Source organism: Leptinotarsa decemlineata, unplaced genomic scaffold, assembly GCF_025532065.1.
Source record: "Leptinotarsa decemlineata unplaced genomic scaffold, Ldec_3_MD MMD2_P_RNA_scaffold_9, whole genome shotgun sequence".
Lineage (NCBI taxonomy): Eukaryota > Metazoa > Arthropoda > Insecta > Coleoptera > Chrysomelidae > Leptinotarsa > Leptinotarsa decemlineata.
In genome coordinates this window covers 3,038,834-3,057,035 of record NW_027412536.1, presented here as the reverse complement: position 1 = coordinate 3,057,035, position 18,202 = coordinate 3,038,834, and the positions used below count along the sequence as shown (strand labels likewise).

At 34.4% G+C, this 18,202-nt stretch overlaps 1 protein-coding gene across 3 annotated transcripts in view; it reads left to right on the top strand.

The window, feature by feature from the left end:
* Positions 1-15,976: 15,976 nt before the first annotated feature.
* Positions 15,977-18,202, top strand: part of Tdc2 (tyrosine decarboxylase 2) — a 79,820-nt gene continuing 77,594 nt past the window's right edge. The window contains exon 1 of one of the 3 annotated variants that reach the window (XM_074170432.1): positions 15,977-16,391. The gene's annotated coding sequence lies outside the window, so the exon portion shown is untranslated. Of the gene's footprint in view, positions 16,392-16,435; positions 16,568-18,202 lie in introns of those variants that run through there. The other 2 variants (XM_074170434.1, XM_074170433.1) reach the window with 2 other exon arrangements.

Below are 18,202 nucleotides of genomic sequence, written 5' to 3'. Positions count from 1 at the left end.
CTTCACACCTTCGCGAAAGGAATTCTTATTTCATCTGCCGTTGCTTTCGCTTACATAAGTCTTAATACGTTGTTCACAATTTCTTTGATTTGTCCATTGTGAACCCTGCATTTCAGATTACTGTTCCAAGGTATTTTAAAAAACAAGAAATAACTCGCAGTTCACCACACTGAATGATTTTTCCACTTACTTTACTAACACGATGTTGGTTATACGAGTTTCTCAATGTTATTGAGCTCTCGCCCCACTCCTCCGGATGATCTAGGTACTGCTTATCCAATATTCAGAGGCACAGCTATATTTGCCAAGCTGTACAAAATATTACTGCTAATAAAATAGTGAAAATTTCAAAAATCACATAAAAACCGTTTTTTTTATCTCAATTAGTTCCGTGATAAAAATCTACGGAATCAAAATTAAAGTCAATGGTTAGAATTAGAATATTCTCTTATGACAGATTGTGAGGGCCTCTCATTCAAATTGTTGATATTGAATTTCAGTTTGATAAAATTTCTATATATATATATATATATATATATATATATATATATATATATATATATATATATATATATATTTATATATAATGAATTTTATATATCAATATTTCAAATATAAGACAATGTTTCGTAATATGAAATACTTCTAAATTTCGGAACTAGGTTGGGTTAGGTCAAAAGTGAGTGGATCTGTTCGACTCTCCACCGCAATCCGCAAGGGTTTATTGTGGCTTAACCCTATTCACACTAGTCCAAATAAACCCAGCTTCTTCACGAAGCCGATTAGTTCATATAGTGAGTGATCTTTCAGGTTTTTTATCGAACTATTTGAGTAGTTTCACCCTCCACAATCTGAAAAATATGAAAATTATAATGGAGAACTTCATACAAGTGTATACTTTTCATATTTTTCAGATTGTGGAAGGTGAAAATACCCAAACTGATTTTCTTCCACAAAAAATTAATTTAGTTCAATATCTTTCAGGTCAGATGGTAAAAGGGCGGCTCTGCCAAACTCTGATTCGGTTCGCAGCGGGCAGCCCAACTAACCGTCAAATCGACTTTTTAAAAACAAATTGGGAATATCGCACGTTCGGTCAGAACAAGAATTCATAAGGAAGAAGAAAATCATATTATGCAGTATGAATACATATATTTAACGATGTTGCCAAGTTCATATCAGATGTTAGTAAAGTCACGACTATCGTTTTAACCGGATTTAAAAAAAATCACTTACCAAAATTATAAAAGGGAGTACTATTATGCATGTAATTTTCATTTATGCGGTCATCCCAATATCAGTTTAGAGGCCCATTTAATGATTCTTTCATTCCATTCTGATCTGAAATATTGATATATGCTCCCTAACTAACAGAAGCAATAGGGTGAGAGATGCCTGGTTTAATAGACTGTCGATGGCATGACACTGACGTCGACCCAGTAGCCTACTCGAGGTTCCCAATGAATGCGATGGTATGCAACCAATTCCAACAGACTGAAAGAGGAAATAAAATTTAATGGAATAGTTGGGAACGTCATATTCCAGCATTTTATTAATGATCCAACTTCGAGAAGTTTCAGAGAAGAACAATAAAATATGAATTTATTTATACGAAGTTGTACCTGCAATGAACTAAATTATAAAATTTGTAATTATAATATTTCCATGGACAACTTTTCGATCTGAACGTATGAAATGTAAATAAAACATGATTATATCAATGAGAAACTATTTTATTAATATCATTAAACAATACAGTGAAGTATAAATTCAGGCTTGACTGAACTAAACTTCAATCTGAGATTTTTTGTGTGTTATTTTCAAAAAGTAGTTTGTAGTCTACTTTAATGTTAATCATGCAAGTTTTGATACAGTCAAATATGTGTTTTTCGGTTCACAAACCGCAACAAGTGTTTCAGTATACAAGTAGTGTTCGTATCAAACACGCTTGAAGAAGTTATTGTGTTGTGAAACACGTTTTGTGCTTTTGTAAATAAGTTAGGAAAAAACTCACAACGAAGTGTTACTTGAATACGATATGAATATTGGACTTACAAAAATATAAAACACAATATCAATGAAAAATCGTTTATAGATATTGTTTTCAGATGCAACCTGAAGATAAAAAGAGAATCTTTCAAACGATGTGCGAGTCACATATCGTTTGAAAGATCTTAGAATTCTCTAAACAACGATGTATATATTTTTTGATTTGAACGAATCATATCAAATTTAGAGTTGAAGTTACTTACCTTATTCTCATGTTAGCATATGCTCAAAATGAGCACCTCCAGCATCCATGCAATAATAATGATTCTGCTGGAAACTTTCTCGAACATTGTGGATCATTTCTGAAGTGATTTGGCGACATTCATTTGTGATTCGTTACCGTAAATCTTCGAGTGATGCAGGAGGAGTACAGTAAATTCTGCTTTTCAAATGACCCCACAGAAAGAAATCTAACGGCGAAAGGTCTGGTGATCGTGATGGCCACTCGAGAGTGTCTCACCTCCTAATCCAGTGATCCCTAAAAGTCTGATCTAAATACTGTCGAACAGGCAGAGCATAGTGAGGAGGAGCCCCATCTTGTTGAAATATTAACAGACCCTCCCAATAATTGTGGTCATTTTCAATAATATCAGTGAGAAGGGGATTAATAGTATCTTCCAGAAGCTTCAGATACATTTGTCCGGTTAAATTGCCTTCTAAAAACAATGGGCCAACAATACGGTCACCAAAATTCCAGCCCATATATTTAATTTTTATGGACATTGAGTATGCACTCCATGAAAAATGTGAGGATTTGAATCAGTCCAATAGCGAAAATTATGCCGATTAACTGTGCCATTTAGAAAAAAGGAACATTCATCACTGAAGCAAATGTTGAAAACAAAATATGGATTTTCTCCGTTCGTTCACTAACCAACTCGCAAAATTGCAAGCGTTGATCGAAATCATCTTCATTCAGTTCTTGCGTTAATTTAATCTTGTGAGGATGCATTTTGTGGGTTTTTAAAATACGCCGAATGCTAATTCGTGATACCCCGGAAAAAAATGCTAACTTTCTTGTGCTCAAAGTATGGTTAAGCCCAGAATTGCCACTTGCGTTGCCTCATTTGTTACTAGTGGTTCGATTTGCCGTTTTTTATTTGCTACAGATCCAGTTGCGCGAAATTTTGCAATTAAATCGGAAACATACTATCGCGACACATCCTTCCCATGTTGTTGATTGAACAGGTCTACGGCTCTCGCAGCAAAACGTTATTTCCATAGTACACTTCAATCAACTCAACCCTCTCTGTTGTGTAAACCATTGTTTCTTTAGCAACACTTTACGGCACTCACTACTAATAATAATGTAGATATCACTTTTAACATAAAAATGAGAAATAGAAACAGTCTTTTTAATCATTTCTCAATTGTAATAGTCCTCTTATCGAAGAAGAACTAAAAATTCAACAAAAAAGTAGCGTAAGAAACAAATGAAAGAGTTGCAAATACATTCCAACTAAGCAGTGGCGTACAACAATTTGTTGCTATTAACAATATTGAAAAAGTTAATTATCGGTAAGGACTCTTTTAAATACGTCCAAATTCAAAAAAATGTACACCATTGCTAAAAAAAATCTAAGATCTTTCAAACGATGTACGACTCGCCCCCCGAATCCCTATTAACATTCCAAGGGTTGTTCACTCCTCTACTCCGGAGTTGAAGTGACGACGCTGTAAATGGGGAAAACTTCCTCCTCCCAATAAAAATCGACTTGTCTGAGCGTGTTTTCGGATTTCCAAGATTAGTACCCAAAACCTCCATGTCAGTTTTCGATGGCCCACCCATATCTATTGAAAACACTCTCCCAACACAAGAACAAAATTACGGTCTATAGACGCGCGTTTCGCTAAGTTAGCGTCCTTAGGAGATAATTATGACTGAGACAGACCGTAATTTTGTTCTGGTGTTGGGAAACTGTTTTCCACATATTGATATTACGCCAGAAGTTCCAGCACGAACTATTATGCTTTATATATATTTTTTCACAATTTGAAGTACCTGAGTGTATAAAATATTATCTGCCTGTTGGCATAATCTGAGAGACTCATTTTTATTTTCTACTATTACCAAAATATTAACCCAGTCGGTTGCGTAATCAACCTGCTTCGACTTTTCGAATTCATTCAATAATTCTTTTAGTTTGGACCTTAAAGTGAATGGAAAGCATGAAACCGGAGTCACATATGTAGGTATCTGACTGAATATGATGTTCACTTTCTATTTTTTCCAAACCTGTAGAAATAAATGTACACTTCTGAATAAATTCACCAATTTCACAGTTTTCAGTTTTATTATCCACTCGTTTGAGAATATTCAGTTTAATTAATCCTTCCAATCATAAAATAGGTTAAGATTCTATGTTTATTATCAAGAAATCCAAATTATGTTTATTATTGCATATTAATGATATTTTACTCAAAGCCTTCGTTTTGAAATTATCATAAGTAACTAAAATTGCATTTGTTGACTATACGTTGAGCTATAAACCATCTGTTTCCAAGTGTTCGAACACACTTTATGGTATTTAATTTTTTTGCAAATTATTAGTCTGATTTGAAAAAAAATCAAAAACGTTAAAAAATTGACAATTTTCATAAATATTTTTCCCTTAGGTTATGTGGAAATAGTGTGCTTCTGATTGAATCTTTCAATTCTTCAATAGTTTCAGAACTTGTTTTGAATACTTTATCTTTTATGAAGCTACACAACAAAAAATCTAGAAGAGAAAGGTCCCGTGAAAGTGGTGGCCCTTCAATAGGAGCATTATTTCCTATCCATCTTCCTGGCATAGTTGTATTCGTAATGAGAAAATATCTGCACATCCACCTGCGATGTGGTGGAGCTTCGTCGTGTTGGAAATACTCATATTTTCTTATTAGACTAAGTGGAAAAAGTCAACTTTAATTTTCCAGTCAGAGAAATTTCAAAAATCTGGGAGCCAATAATTTTATCGTCAAGAACACCAAGCCATACGTTAACACAATATTTCTCCTGAAAATTGGTAACTCTATGTGAATATTCATATTCTTGTCGCCAGTGATAATGTATATTCCTGTTGAACTATCCATTATTGGTAATCTACTTTCGTCACACCACAATTTTTTTTGCAAATTTTCTACAAAACCCCGTTCTCATGTTTGGAGTCCGTCAAACGCAAATGATGGGCTTTTCTGACTCGATAGAGCTTGAATTTATTTTTCTTTAAAATGTTTCGCACAGACATATCTAGTGGATATGGCCGAATTATGAAAAATCTTCCTCAGAAATACTTACTTGCGGTCATTTTTTTAAATTTTCTACAAATTCAAAATACAATGAATATCACTTCATCATTATCGTGGATCTTTTTTAAACTCATCTGAAACGCCGATTTCATTATCGCCACTACAGTAAACGTACAAGTCTTTTGGAGGGTTTTCCAAAAGACTAAACTATTTTTTGGGAAAGAAAGTTTTTGCTTTCTACTACTCCATCTTGATACAAAAAAGGGAGATATGGGAATCTTCCAAAAAAAAAAGGAGAAAGTAATCAATTTGAAAATAAGTAACTCTATACATGGATGTGTAGATCCTGCAAAGAAGCAACTTTCACACAAAAACTGTAGGAAAGCCCTCCTGAAACAGCTACTTTCATATAAACATTGAATTACACGAAAGAAAAAAATTCTTTCAAAACAAATACTTTCATATGAACACTGAATTATACAGAAGATACTTTTCTCTACTCAGTTTGTATTTCAAACATCCGTTATGGAATAAAATCAGATATAATTCACAGAAGTTCTACTTTAAATGAATGGTAACAAGTTGCACTAAACATGGAACACTGTCATCCTCACTGGCATCCTCAGTACCAATCTGGATAACATTAAAGAAAATACATACAATTCATTCATGAATCACAATTTTTTATGTCACGGAATAAGCTTGATCTACTTAGGTCATCGATGACATCGTAATGACATTCATTCACACATCCATGTATAGAGTTACTTACTTACAAATTGATTACTTCCTTTCTTTGGAAGATTCCCACATTTTTTTGTATCAAGATGGAGTAGTAGAAAGCCAAAAACTTTCCCAAAAAATTAATCACTCCCAAAAATATATCCCCTTCAATTCATAAACTATTTTCGATACGTTGAAAATATCTATGATTAGTTTGTCGTCGTTCAGAGATTTGGTAGCACTTCTCAAACATCTTGAATAAATAAAAAACATATACGTCATTGGAAAAAAATATTTTTTTACTTTGAAATCGCTCACCAAATTGAATAACTGTTTTATTCTGTGTTACAAATACTTGTAATGCACTGTTTGGAACCTTTGGTGTAGGTACCTACTAATGAATGTTACTGGAGTTTTATCCCAACACCAAACCCTCATTTTTAACACCTCGACACGTGCTTCAATCACCAGGTGATTATTTTCAAGAGGAATATTGAACTGTTTAAACTTTCTCTTGAAGATGATCACCTGCTCAAGATCTGGGAACACTATCCGTAGTATCCTCACGAAAAACAGGCCATCAAACGCGGATTGCGATTCCAAGAATTGCATTTACCGGATACCCTGCGAGTGCGGAGGGTGAATCTAAGAGGCCATTGAGAGTTCGCATTGCCGAGCACAAAAAACACACACAGCGAGGAGAAACCAGCAAATCAGGAATAGCAGAGCATGTTTGGACTCACCAACATAACATCAAGTGGGCTTAAGCTGCAATCATCCACAAGTAAGAACACTGGTTTAGGAGACAATTCAAAGAAGCCGCATATGGTTTTGAACACATAGTACCAATTTGTTATGCTTGTAGAATATTATTCGAGTATAAAAGTTAGCATCATATTTGATGTAAAAATTCTATCACTATTTGTTCGCCAGAAAATTCACACTGAAAACAGATAACAAGACGCTTGTTTTGATTTTTGGTCCAAGAAAAGGTAAACTAGTCATGGTATCCAACAGATCACAGAGACTCATACATTTGAGTAGGCTCTACTCTTGCAAAATATGCTGATGATGCTTTGAGTAAGGATATGGAAAATGTGAATTATTTATTGAAGGAATCAGACATTTCGATTACATTTGAAAATATAGATACGGGATAGATATAGAACGGGATTCTCTACTTTCAAAGGTAATCAGAGTAGCCACAAAAATATAATGGAGCTTTCAAACTATATTATCTTAGGTATAATGAAATGTGTTATTATGGAGGCATATGGTTATTATCCCATTGAATATGCGATAGTACTTTCTGAAAGAATCTCATAGTTTTCACTCAATCAAGATGATGCACCTCGCAAGATCATATTTTCTTAGCTAGGTCTGGAATCAGATAGAGGGAAGTTGAACAAGAACCTTTTGAGAGTCCAAAAATCCTCCCAAAACGTATATCAAGTTGACGAGACACTTTTCGAAATCTGCAAAACAAATTATTTCACAATTTGCCGCTATTTATTCGCTAATTAGTTGCGGAAGAAAATATTTTTTCGCCCCTTTAAAAAAAATACATGTTGTCTCGCTAACTTTATATCAAGTTAGCGATACCACTTAGATATTTATTATAAAGTTTTCCAGAACTTTGACTAGACCATTGGTTCAGTATATTTATTCGCTAATTAGTTACGGAGAAAAATATTTTTTCGCCCCTTTTTTTTAAAAATACATGTTGTCTCGCTAACTTGATATCAACTTAGCGATACCACTTTTTTATTATAAAGGTTTCCAGAACTTTGACTAGACTATTGGTTTAGTATATTTATTCGCTAATTAGTTGCGGAGAAAAATAGTTTTTCGCTCCTTTAAAAAAAATACATGTTGTCTCGCTGACTTAATATCAAGGTAGCGATACCACTTTTTTATTATAAAGTTTTACAGAACTTTGATTATTCCATTGGCTTGTTATATTTAGTCGCTAATTAGTTGCAGAGAAAAATATTTTTTCGAATACATGGTGTCTCGCTAACTTTCCAGAACTTTGACTATAACATTGGTTCGACATATTTATTCGCTAATTAGTTGCGGAGGAAAATATTTGATTTACCTTTTGTTTTAAAAAATTCATAGTCTCGCTAACTTGACATCAACTTTTCATTATTGAATTTTTGAGAACTTCAATTAAAATATTTCCATTCCTTATTTTGAACACACATTTGAGTTTTCTGCAATTTTGACATTAGTCTAATTGTTGGTCAGATAAGGATACCACAAACTCTCATTCCGGAACAAACAACAACCTCAGCTCTATACAGAATCTACCTCGAGGCAGGACACGAAATCGAAAAAACTCTTGAAATATCACCACCAGTGAGAGGGATGTAGCGAGATAATCACGTGTATTTACAAATAAAAGTTATTGACAAATTGCCTAATGACGTATACCCTATACTGCCTTAGCCACTTATTAGTTTTGAAGAAAGTCTCGATACTTCATGGCCTGAGGACAATGTACTTGTCACTTGCCATAAATGTACTATTGTATGTAAAATGGTCAAATAAAATACTCTACTCTATTCTACAATATTGAATATATTCTTTATTTTATGCACTTGAAGATATTTTGATTATTTTTAATCAAAAAAATACATGTGATTTTGAGGGAGGGTAGTTCACAACATCACCAAGCATCACCAGAGGGGGAGGAGGGGGGTTGAAAAGTTACTAAAAATATCACTTGATTAATGGACGACCCCGAAGTGCCGAAAAAGCTCTCTAATATATTGCTTGATCTATTAAAATTGATCGGTTAATGTTTGGGATCATGGTAGAAAAATAATTGATTTTTGTGTATGTTAAATCACGCTGATTTATTATTTCGTAGCATAACCTTCGAAAAACAAATCAATTACTTAATGAATCAATTTAAAGCCGAATTCAGGAGGGGTTCGTGAACACCCCAATTTTTTTGTTAGTAGTCATATAATGTCAAGTCTAAGTATTTCTGGATGAACATTTTATTTTCAGATTTTCAACAAGGTTTCAATGTGTTAATGAAGGAGCCTTGAATGAGCCTAAAATTATTGCATATTCAAAATTTCTAAAAAGTGAAGGATTTAGATTTGGTTCTGCTACCTCAAAAAATAGAACACCTGGATGATTGACGATAAGGAAAAAGATGTGCCTAAAATGAGCCTGAAATTATGATCGAATCGGATTTGACAAAATGTTTTTTAGGGTGGGTTTTGCTAGCTTAACTTCAAGCTAGCAGGATCCACGTTAAACGAAGAGCAAAATATTTGGCAATAGAATAAAAAATTGGCCTAAAATTAGCCTTAAATTGTGGCCTGGAAATAAATGTAAAATTTCAAAGTGATTCTGCTAGCTTAACAGGGGTAAAAAATTAGCAAGACACCATGTATTTGTTTAACGATGGGAAATTATAATATTTTCCTTCGTAAGTAATTCGCTAATAACTAGAATATGCTAATGGTGTAGTCAAAGATCTGAAAATCTCAATAATGAAAAATCAGTGAGAAAACAGCCACGATTCAATTTCAATAAAATTTTCGTGGATGAAAACTTTATCTGGAGAATTCTAGATAAACTATGTAGTTGATCAAAGCTCATATGTCAGACTTTTTGTAGGGCAGAAAATGAACCCACACTCTTGTTTTTATTATTTGTAACTCTCTCAAAACTTTCGTGGATGTGACTTTTTTCTCATTAACATATTACTTACTAAACAATTTCCGTAAGTCAAATTACTTTGTCGGGCATAAAATCAATCTCCATCCCTGTTTTCATTCATTTCCAAAAAACATTTGTGAATTTATTTTTTTATTCTATCCACGAATGTTTGGAAGGAGTTATCAATTTTTTTTGAAAATGGATGAAAACAGGGATGATTTAATGCCTGACAAAATAAATTTGACATGTGTAACTTGTTTATAATATGTAATATAATACAGTGTGTCAATTTGAAAACTTCCCACCCTCAATATCTCCCTTCCAGTACATAATATGAAAAAATGGTCAGACAGGTCAACTTTATTTGCAAGGGGGACACTCTGAATGAATATTTTCAACCCTCGGGGTTCAACCCCCTAGGAGGGGTGGATGTTACCCTCAGAATTTCAAATGGAAAGGGGGGTCAAGTGGCACATCATTTTGAAGGGCATTCAATTCTCTTGCCAATGATACCTTTTTCATTAGTTTTTGATGAGCAGTTTTTGAACAATAACGTTCCAAACGAACGGTGATTAGAAGTGAATAAGAATAAATGATTAAAACTCGCCCGCACTAGATGTTTGGTATTCAGGTTGGTATTCAAAACAAATGATTGTAATGGACTATTGGAAAAGGTGAGCATCGTACTAGGTAGCATCGTTCCAACCCTTGAGTAATATTCGAATTCGTGGATGTGAGAGGAATGTAGAACTACTTAGTTAACGAAATACGCATCGAGTGCAAACAAAAAATACTAAATTGCAAAAAACAAATTTCAACCATCTTGTTACGCTTTATCTGATAATATGTTCAAAATGTTGTCCATTCTGCTCTAAACAGTAATACAGTCTGTTTTCGAACTCCTCTCGAACATTTTGGAAAACTTCACCACTAATTGACCGGCATGCTGCTGTAATTCGTCCTTTGAGGTCATCCATATCAGTGGGCTGTGTTTTATAAACGACAGATTTGAGATATCCCCAAAGAAAAAAATCTAATGGAGTCAAATCCGGTGATCTCGGTGGCCACTCAATTGATCCCCTTCTGCCAATCCATCTCTCCCGGAATCGCTCGTTCAACCATTGTCGGACGGGGCGAAAATAATGAGGTGGCGCACCGTCCTGTTGGAAATGTAACAAATCTTCCTGCAACAGTAAATTACCGTGTGCATCAATTTGAGTTTCGAGCTCGTGAGTTATAAGTGGATCGATAGGTGCTTGAAGCATATCTAGGTACAGATCACCATTCAAGTTTTCTTCAAAAAATAAAGGTCCGATAATGGCATTTCCAAGAATACCAGCCCAAACATTAACTTTTTGTGGGTGTTGTGTATGTCCTTCTCGAAAATTGTGAGGGTTTTCGTCACTCCAATAGCGACAATTTTGCCTATTAACATTGCCATTCAGGAAAAATGAACATTCATCACTGAAACAGATATTGAACAGAAGATTAGGTAAAGCATTGATTCGAAGAGTCATGATTTCACAGAATTCTATTCTTCTGTCATAATCATCCTCATGGAGCTCGTGGAGAATCTGCATTTTATATGGATGAAATTTGTGCATTTTCAGTGCTTTCTTTACAGTCTCGTGTGACATTCCCGTCTGTTCTGCTACTGATCGTAAGGAGCTAGTCGGCTCTGCAGCAAATGTTCCCAACACCTCAATTTGAGCATCCTCATTCAGTACTCTGGGGTTATTCCTTTTTTTATTCTTCACCGAACCAGTTTCGGAAAACTTTGTCACCAAATCAAGCACATACCGGTGACTTATATTAAGATTTGGATTTCTTTCATTAAAAAGAGATGCCGCCCTTCGTGCGCACTTGCCCACCTCTCCATAAATAAAAATTATTTCAATTCGGTCTTGGATAGTGTAAACCATTCTTACAATTTATACACTTTCTAAGGTATCGCTGATCAGCTCAACAAATGAAACTGAAATGATAGTACTACCAAATGGCTTGAATGCGATGAACACCTTTTTTGCTCAAAAAACGATACTTTTTATAGCAGAAGTAACAAAAAAGGGATAAGAGTTTTAAATCCGATAATAAACCTAAATGAAAGTCACCGAAATCAGATAACTAATTAATGTAAATTTTTTGAGGCTTGTCTAATTTTACCCCTGATGGAAAGTTGAAAAGCTGACCCGTCATCACAAGTTTTACTTATAAGAGAGTCAATAAATTGTATTTCTTTGCATACTAACTTGATAACCAGGCATTTTAGTATAGGCCAATTCTAATTACTTCTATTAGTTTAGAACTACATTTTCGGATACTGCTGATCGGAAAATAATAAATGAGGGCACCGTCGGCAAGCGAATTGAATGCCCTTCAAAATGATGTGCCACTTGACCCCCCTTTCCATTTGAAATTCTGAGGGTAACATCCACCCCTCCTAGGGAGTTGAACCCCGAGGGTTGAAAATATTCATTCAGAGTGTCCCCCTTGCAAATAAAGTTGACCTGTCTGACCATTTTTTCATATTATGTACTGGAAGGGAGATATTGAGGGTGGGAAGTTTTCAAATTGACACACTGTCTATGTTAATGAGAAACAATTTACATTTACGAATGTTTTGAGAGAGTAATGGATTAATCAAAACATGGGTGATGGTTGATTTTCTGCCCTACAAAAGGTCTGACATATAAAGCCCGACACCTGACGGAAAATATCAATGTCATCGGAGTAAATTTTAGGTAATTGAGTTAATTCATGGGAGATCTCTCGCATCGCGTCGGTTCGAAAAATCCATGACTGGAACTCGTGGCTGTTTTCACATTGATTAATAAAAAAAGATGTATCGAGTCAGCGAGACACCAAGTAGTTTTTCAAACAAAGAGTAAGTCAAATATATCCTTCCGCAACTAATTAGCGAATAACTATACCAAACCAATGTTCCAGTCAACGTTCTGGAAAACAATATAATAAAGAAGTGGTATCGCTAACTTGATATCAAGTTTGCGAGACACCATGTATTTTTTGAATAAAAGGGGCGAAAAAATATTTTTCTCCGCAACTAATTAGCGAATAAATATACTAAACCAATGGTCTAGTCAAAGTTCTGGAAAACTCAATAATAAAAAAGTCGAATCGCTAATTTGATATGAAGTTAGCGAGACATGTATTTTTTTAAAAAAAGGCGCGAAAAAATGTTTTCTTCCGCAACTAATTAGCGAATAAATAGCAGCGAATTATGAAATCATTCGTTTTGCAAATTTCGAAAAGTGTCTCGTCAACTTGATATACGTCCTCCCAAAGCCAGGGATGACCTGTCGCAGATGAAATTTGTTCTCGAATACATATTGATTCCTCTGAATTGTACGAAAATAATTTTTTCTTATTTTTGACGCATTTTTGAAACGGACTGAAGCTTTGCCTTCAATATGAATCTAAATAAATTCAGAGAATCATTTGTTAGCTATGGTGTTTCGAAATTGCTAGTGTGGCCACAGCTGGTATCTTCTCAGTTTCAACATTTCAACATGCGTGACGGAATTCGTCATATCACTATATTCCCATGTTCAACTCATCATCATGGAGCCGTAGAAAATGTTTTTTTTAAATATATAAATTAAGCGTAGTCATTATGAATATGGTCTGAATGACTTCTGAATTTGAAAGTATTCCTATTGAAAACAGAAAAACATTTTCAAAGGTTGAAGATGAACTGGAAAAATCTCAAAAATGAAAAAAAATCCAGATGAAAAAATAATTACAATTTCATGTTAATCAAACTGATTTATGTGAATAATAAGACATATCAAACCAACATACAAAGCAAAAATTGTCAAAACATTAGGAAAATGTGTTTATAGTTAGGTCATTGGATGATTGATAATTATTGTGGAAGAAACACACAAATCAAATCAGAGTTTTGAACAACTGTATCCCAACATCTATTCCACAACAGCCAAAAATTAGTCTGAAGCAATTTTAGGTGTGAATTGGGATATGAACGAGAGTATTGTTGCAAACCAACCGAATCAAGGTCTTACTGTTGATAGTGATTGTGGATGGATTTCAAGTTCATAAGGGTGATTGTATCGATATTTTTTTTCAACTAATGATAAATCTGTTTGAGGGAAGGAAAGTGTGATGTATTAATTTGTTTCAAGTTGTTTCATTATCAACTCTTTATATGTCATTGAATTGACCAGGTGTTGTAAGTTACTTTCTGATACAGAATCTATACGATATGAATTAAATCAACGATAAAAATAAAATAAAAACAACAATAAAAATTAATTGACGTTCCGGGGCGACTTCATTGATTCCAGTGGCGCATTTGCTTTTTCAGCTGCAGGAAAACCTGGAAAAACCTGCAGCACCACATTATCTGAAGATCTTGATCTAACAATGTAGGGTGTCTCCAGAGGCTCCAAAAAATTCGATGCATTACCAGAACACTTCGTGACACGACTATCGTCAAACTTAAACCAGTCCGTTTCTTCTTTGACCAAGGCGTAATAATGACCAAATTTAACGCCACAACCACAGTGAACAATGACTGCATGAATATTATAATAGTGGTCTGCTAGGTTGAAATGTTCATCTATTTCGAACCTTCCAAAGAGTTTCTTGCTTCCGTTAGAGATTGAGCCTTGTTTGAAAATCATCAGTGTTATTATAAGATTGACTGGAGCCTCAGCTATAATTGTTTCCTTATAACAGATAGTTAGTTTGGCGCATTTTTGACAATATAGTCGATCATCACCTGTTAAAAATTCCATTTTCAGATGATTTAACAATCAGCTTTGCACGGATTGGTTATTAGTCGTATTAGGAAAAGCTAGATGAAGTTCCAGAAATTCACATAAGTTTTCGGTACTTCTTGAACATTTACCACAAAGTAAACCAGTGAGGATTTTTCCAGCAAAATATTTACAAACACAAGACGAGATGGGTTGTACGGAATCATTCAGTCCAGAGCGGTCAGGAGTATTGATTTTGCTATTGTTTTACTCACGAAGATTATTCAACAAGAACCCCAAGAATTCGGAACAATCCTCTTGTTGTCCTAACGAGTATCTAGTGGACTTCAAAGACTCCAGGAAATCGGCTGGAGGGAAAGATGATACCTTCTTACGAAACTGCAGCTGCATGAACAGTTGTTTGAGTTTGATGAATAAGTAGGAAGCATTCCCGTTCTCGTTCATCATTAAAACTTCGTTTTTGAAATTGTTCGTCATGAACAACACTTGTAAAATGCTATTCATGTAGCAAGTGTTTCCTAAATTATCCAATCCAATTTTCTTCTCTAGATTTTCAGGACAACTATCTACTGATTCGTAAGGAAGAATATGTTTCACAGAATCTCCATAAGAACCATTTCTCAAGCTGCGATCGATCCTTCCAAGTGAAGAAGGGTTTCGTAGAGGGATAGATTCGGCTCTTGCTTCAAGAAGCTCTTCCACTGAAAGGGTACCAGTTTCACGAGGACTGCAACTCATTTTTTGGGGACAAGAATGACCTGAGTCCACTGACCGCACTGAAAAAGAAGAAGGTGAATCAATCACTTGTGAATTAACCTTGATAGGAGACTGATGAATATTCACATATCTCGGCTTGTTTCGAAGAGGTTTCAGTTCCGTACTGAAATTAGGGCAATGCATGATCTCATCAAAATTATGTGAAGGAGGAATAGTTCCAAGTACTGAAGCAGCATTGCCACGTTGAATAGCAATACTAATTCTTTCTATCAGGTTTACCGTATTTCCATGGTATGAGAGACATACCATCTGGTCGTTTACCATCATCTCGACTGGTACCCAAGGGTTCCAGAATTGCAGGAACATCCGCTGACAACATAGCTCGTTTCAATATGTCGTTCACTTGGTGATGTCGAGATGTACGCCCTGCACTTCTCCTGCAACTCAAACCCAGTGTACCTTTCTCATCAACTATACTACCGTATAGTTGATACAGAATCGTACAGATTCTGTATCAGAAAGTAATTTACAACACCTGGTCAATTCAATGGCATATAAAGAGTTGATAATGAAACAATTTGAAACAAATTAATACATTACACTTTCTTTTCCTCAAATTATGCATGAATATTATTCATTTAACTTTCAGTTGCATAAGAAGGCGTAGAAGGACCACACTTTTTCTCAAGAATAAAATTCACTGAATTTCGTGTTTGGAGTTGAAATTCATTAAAATTCCTAGTTTTAACTCTAAATTCAACAATTTTTGTTGAATTCTGACTCACTCGAGATTTCATCAAGTTACAACTGGAAGTTATGTTAAATTCTGACTTTGAACTCGAAATTTAGTGGTTTTTTGTCAAAATCATTCGTTATCCTACTATACTCCTTCATACATTAAAGTTTTCGTAGAGAAAAAAGAGAAAAATCCAGCATCATTTGATGAAATATGACAAAAATTAATAAATTTTTCAATTTGATCTCACGGAGTAAGAAGAAGTGAGCAAACAGCAAACTGACTTTTGCGCTGAACGAATTAGGGTCATGATTCCCTCACTCTAACACCTTCAATCGGTCATTCCGTCTGCGTCACTTCTAAGTTTTCAGGAGTTTCCAGAGTAGTGTGAATTTATAGAAGAAAATAATCAGAACCAGTAGATTTCACCCTATCATCCAGTTAAGGTCGTGCTAATCAAATTGTGTGTAGGGGGAAGACTTATAGAGAAGGATCAACAGGTAGGATCAAAAGTTATTTGTATCAGTTTGTATTTCGTAATGATGACGTTTTCTTTGCTCATATTTCACAGTTCTGAACTGATGTAATATATTATTTGTGTCAGATTGTGGGTATTGTTATTGTGAGTGAATAAAAAATTAATTTCTGGTGATTGCGTCGCAGTTTACCTAAAATTGTAAGTAGAAATATAAAGGAATACATTCAAAGTAGAAAGAATCGAATTGTTCACAATTTTTTTCTTTGAGCGAAGTTAAGAACATTTGATATTATTTTTTTCCACAAAATCAACATTAAAGTTGTTCTTGGACTATAAAATTATATAAATCTCTAGAAAAATATTTCCAAAATTCTCAGATCATTCTGAAAAAAAAATGAAAGGAAAATTATTTCACAATATTTAGCGACTGAGGTTGGGTTACATGAAAATATGTTTGGCTTACTACTTATTCAAAATGAAAAATTATTTTACAAATTCGTAGATCATATGAAAAAGTTTCTTTCAGATTCGAGCAGAAAAAAAACAAATTAAACAACTTACTTTAGATTTATTTCTTCTATGTTAGTGATTATCTCTTATATTCATCTATTTTTCATTCAGAATTATTACGTATAAGGCCAAACAGAAGGCTTTTCGAAATAGGATCTTTGTCGATATTCGTAGAACTCATTCCGTACTTTTCGATTTCCAAGCTTTCTAAGGCATCCAGGAACCTGTTGTCATGTACCGGTATCAAAATTTGTAAATATTTCTTACTTAGGTATTCTATGACCCTTCTCTACGGCATACTGAGCGACACCAAATTTATCCGGTCTATGAAACCGAACATGCCGTTTGGTTTAACACACCATCACAATCCTCGCAGCTTATTTCGTAAATCCCAGACTTTTCTTTTCCCAACGTCTTGCCTTTCGGACTGCCCAACACTTCTAGAAGTGTACGTGCAGTTTTGAAAGCCACTCTTATTTTCAACTTTTTGAATGTTCGGACCAACTCATTGTTGTATTCGGGTTCATATTCATATTCTCATACCTTTCTTTGCTCAAGGAAAATGTGAGCAGTCTATGGACAAGAAATTGTAGTCCTGTCATTTTTTGTTGTGGGCTTTGATGGAAGCTGTCAGGGATATACCTGAAAGTCCTCGTATTCTTTCTAAATACATCAAACTATATGTCGATAATGGTTTAGAATACGGTACGGGTGAAATTTGTATTTCTCTATTACACCAGAAATTCTCTGTCTGTTTATCCCTGATCTTACGTTGACTCGTATGAGGGTTTGCTATGATTGATCCTATAATAAGAAATTAATTTTTTTTATTTTCAATGCTATGTTTTGGTCTATTTGCCTTTTCATAAGCTACACTTTCTGTCCTACGAAAAATCATGTAGCCATCATTTGAAAACCAACTTGTTTGGATGATTCCGGTATGGATATTTTTGAGCATACACCAAAAGGCAATTCTCTAAACACTAACCAATTGCTGAAATCATGTCTTTCCGCTCTTGAATCGGATAAGTTTTTATTCTCAACGGTAATAATTCAGTGAATGTTTTGAATATCGTAAAACACAAAAAACTGTCAATAAGAATCCTTTCAACAAGTTGAATGTCGTTTCAAACTATCTTGATTCAAAGAATGAATTGAAGTAAGAATTATAATTTGAAAAAGTTAATATCTGAAAAACGATTCAATTTAGGTAGGTATAGGGAACCCCGAAATGAAATTAAAGATAATTGAATTTTATATTGTTCAGACCAAGAAAATACAGGGTGTTCTATTTGAAATAACAAAGTTATCTCTGTCCGAAAT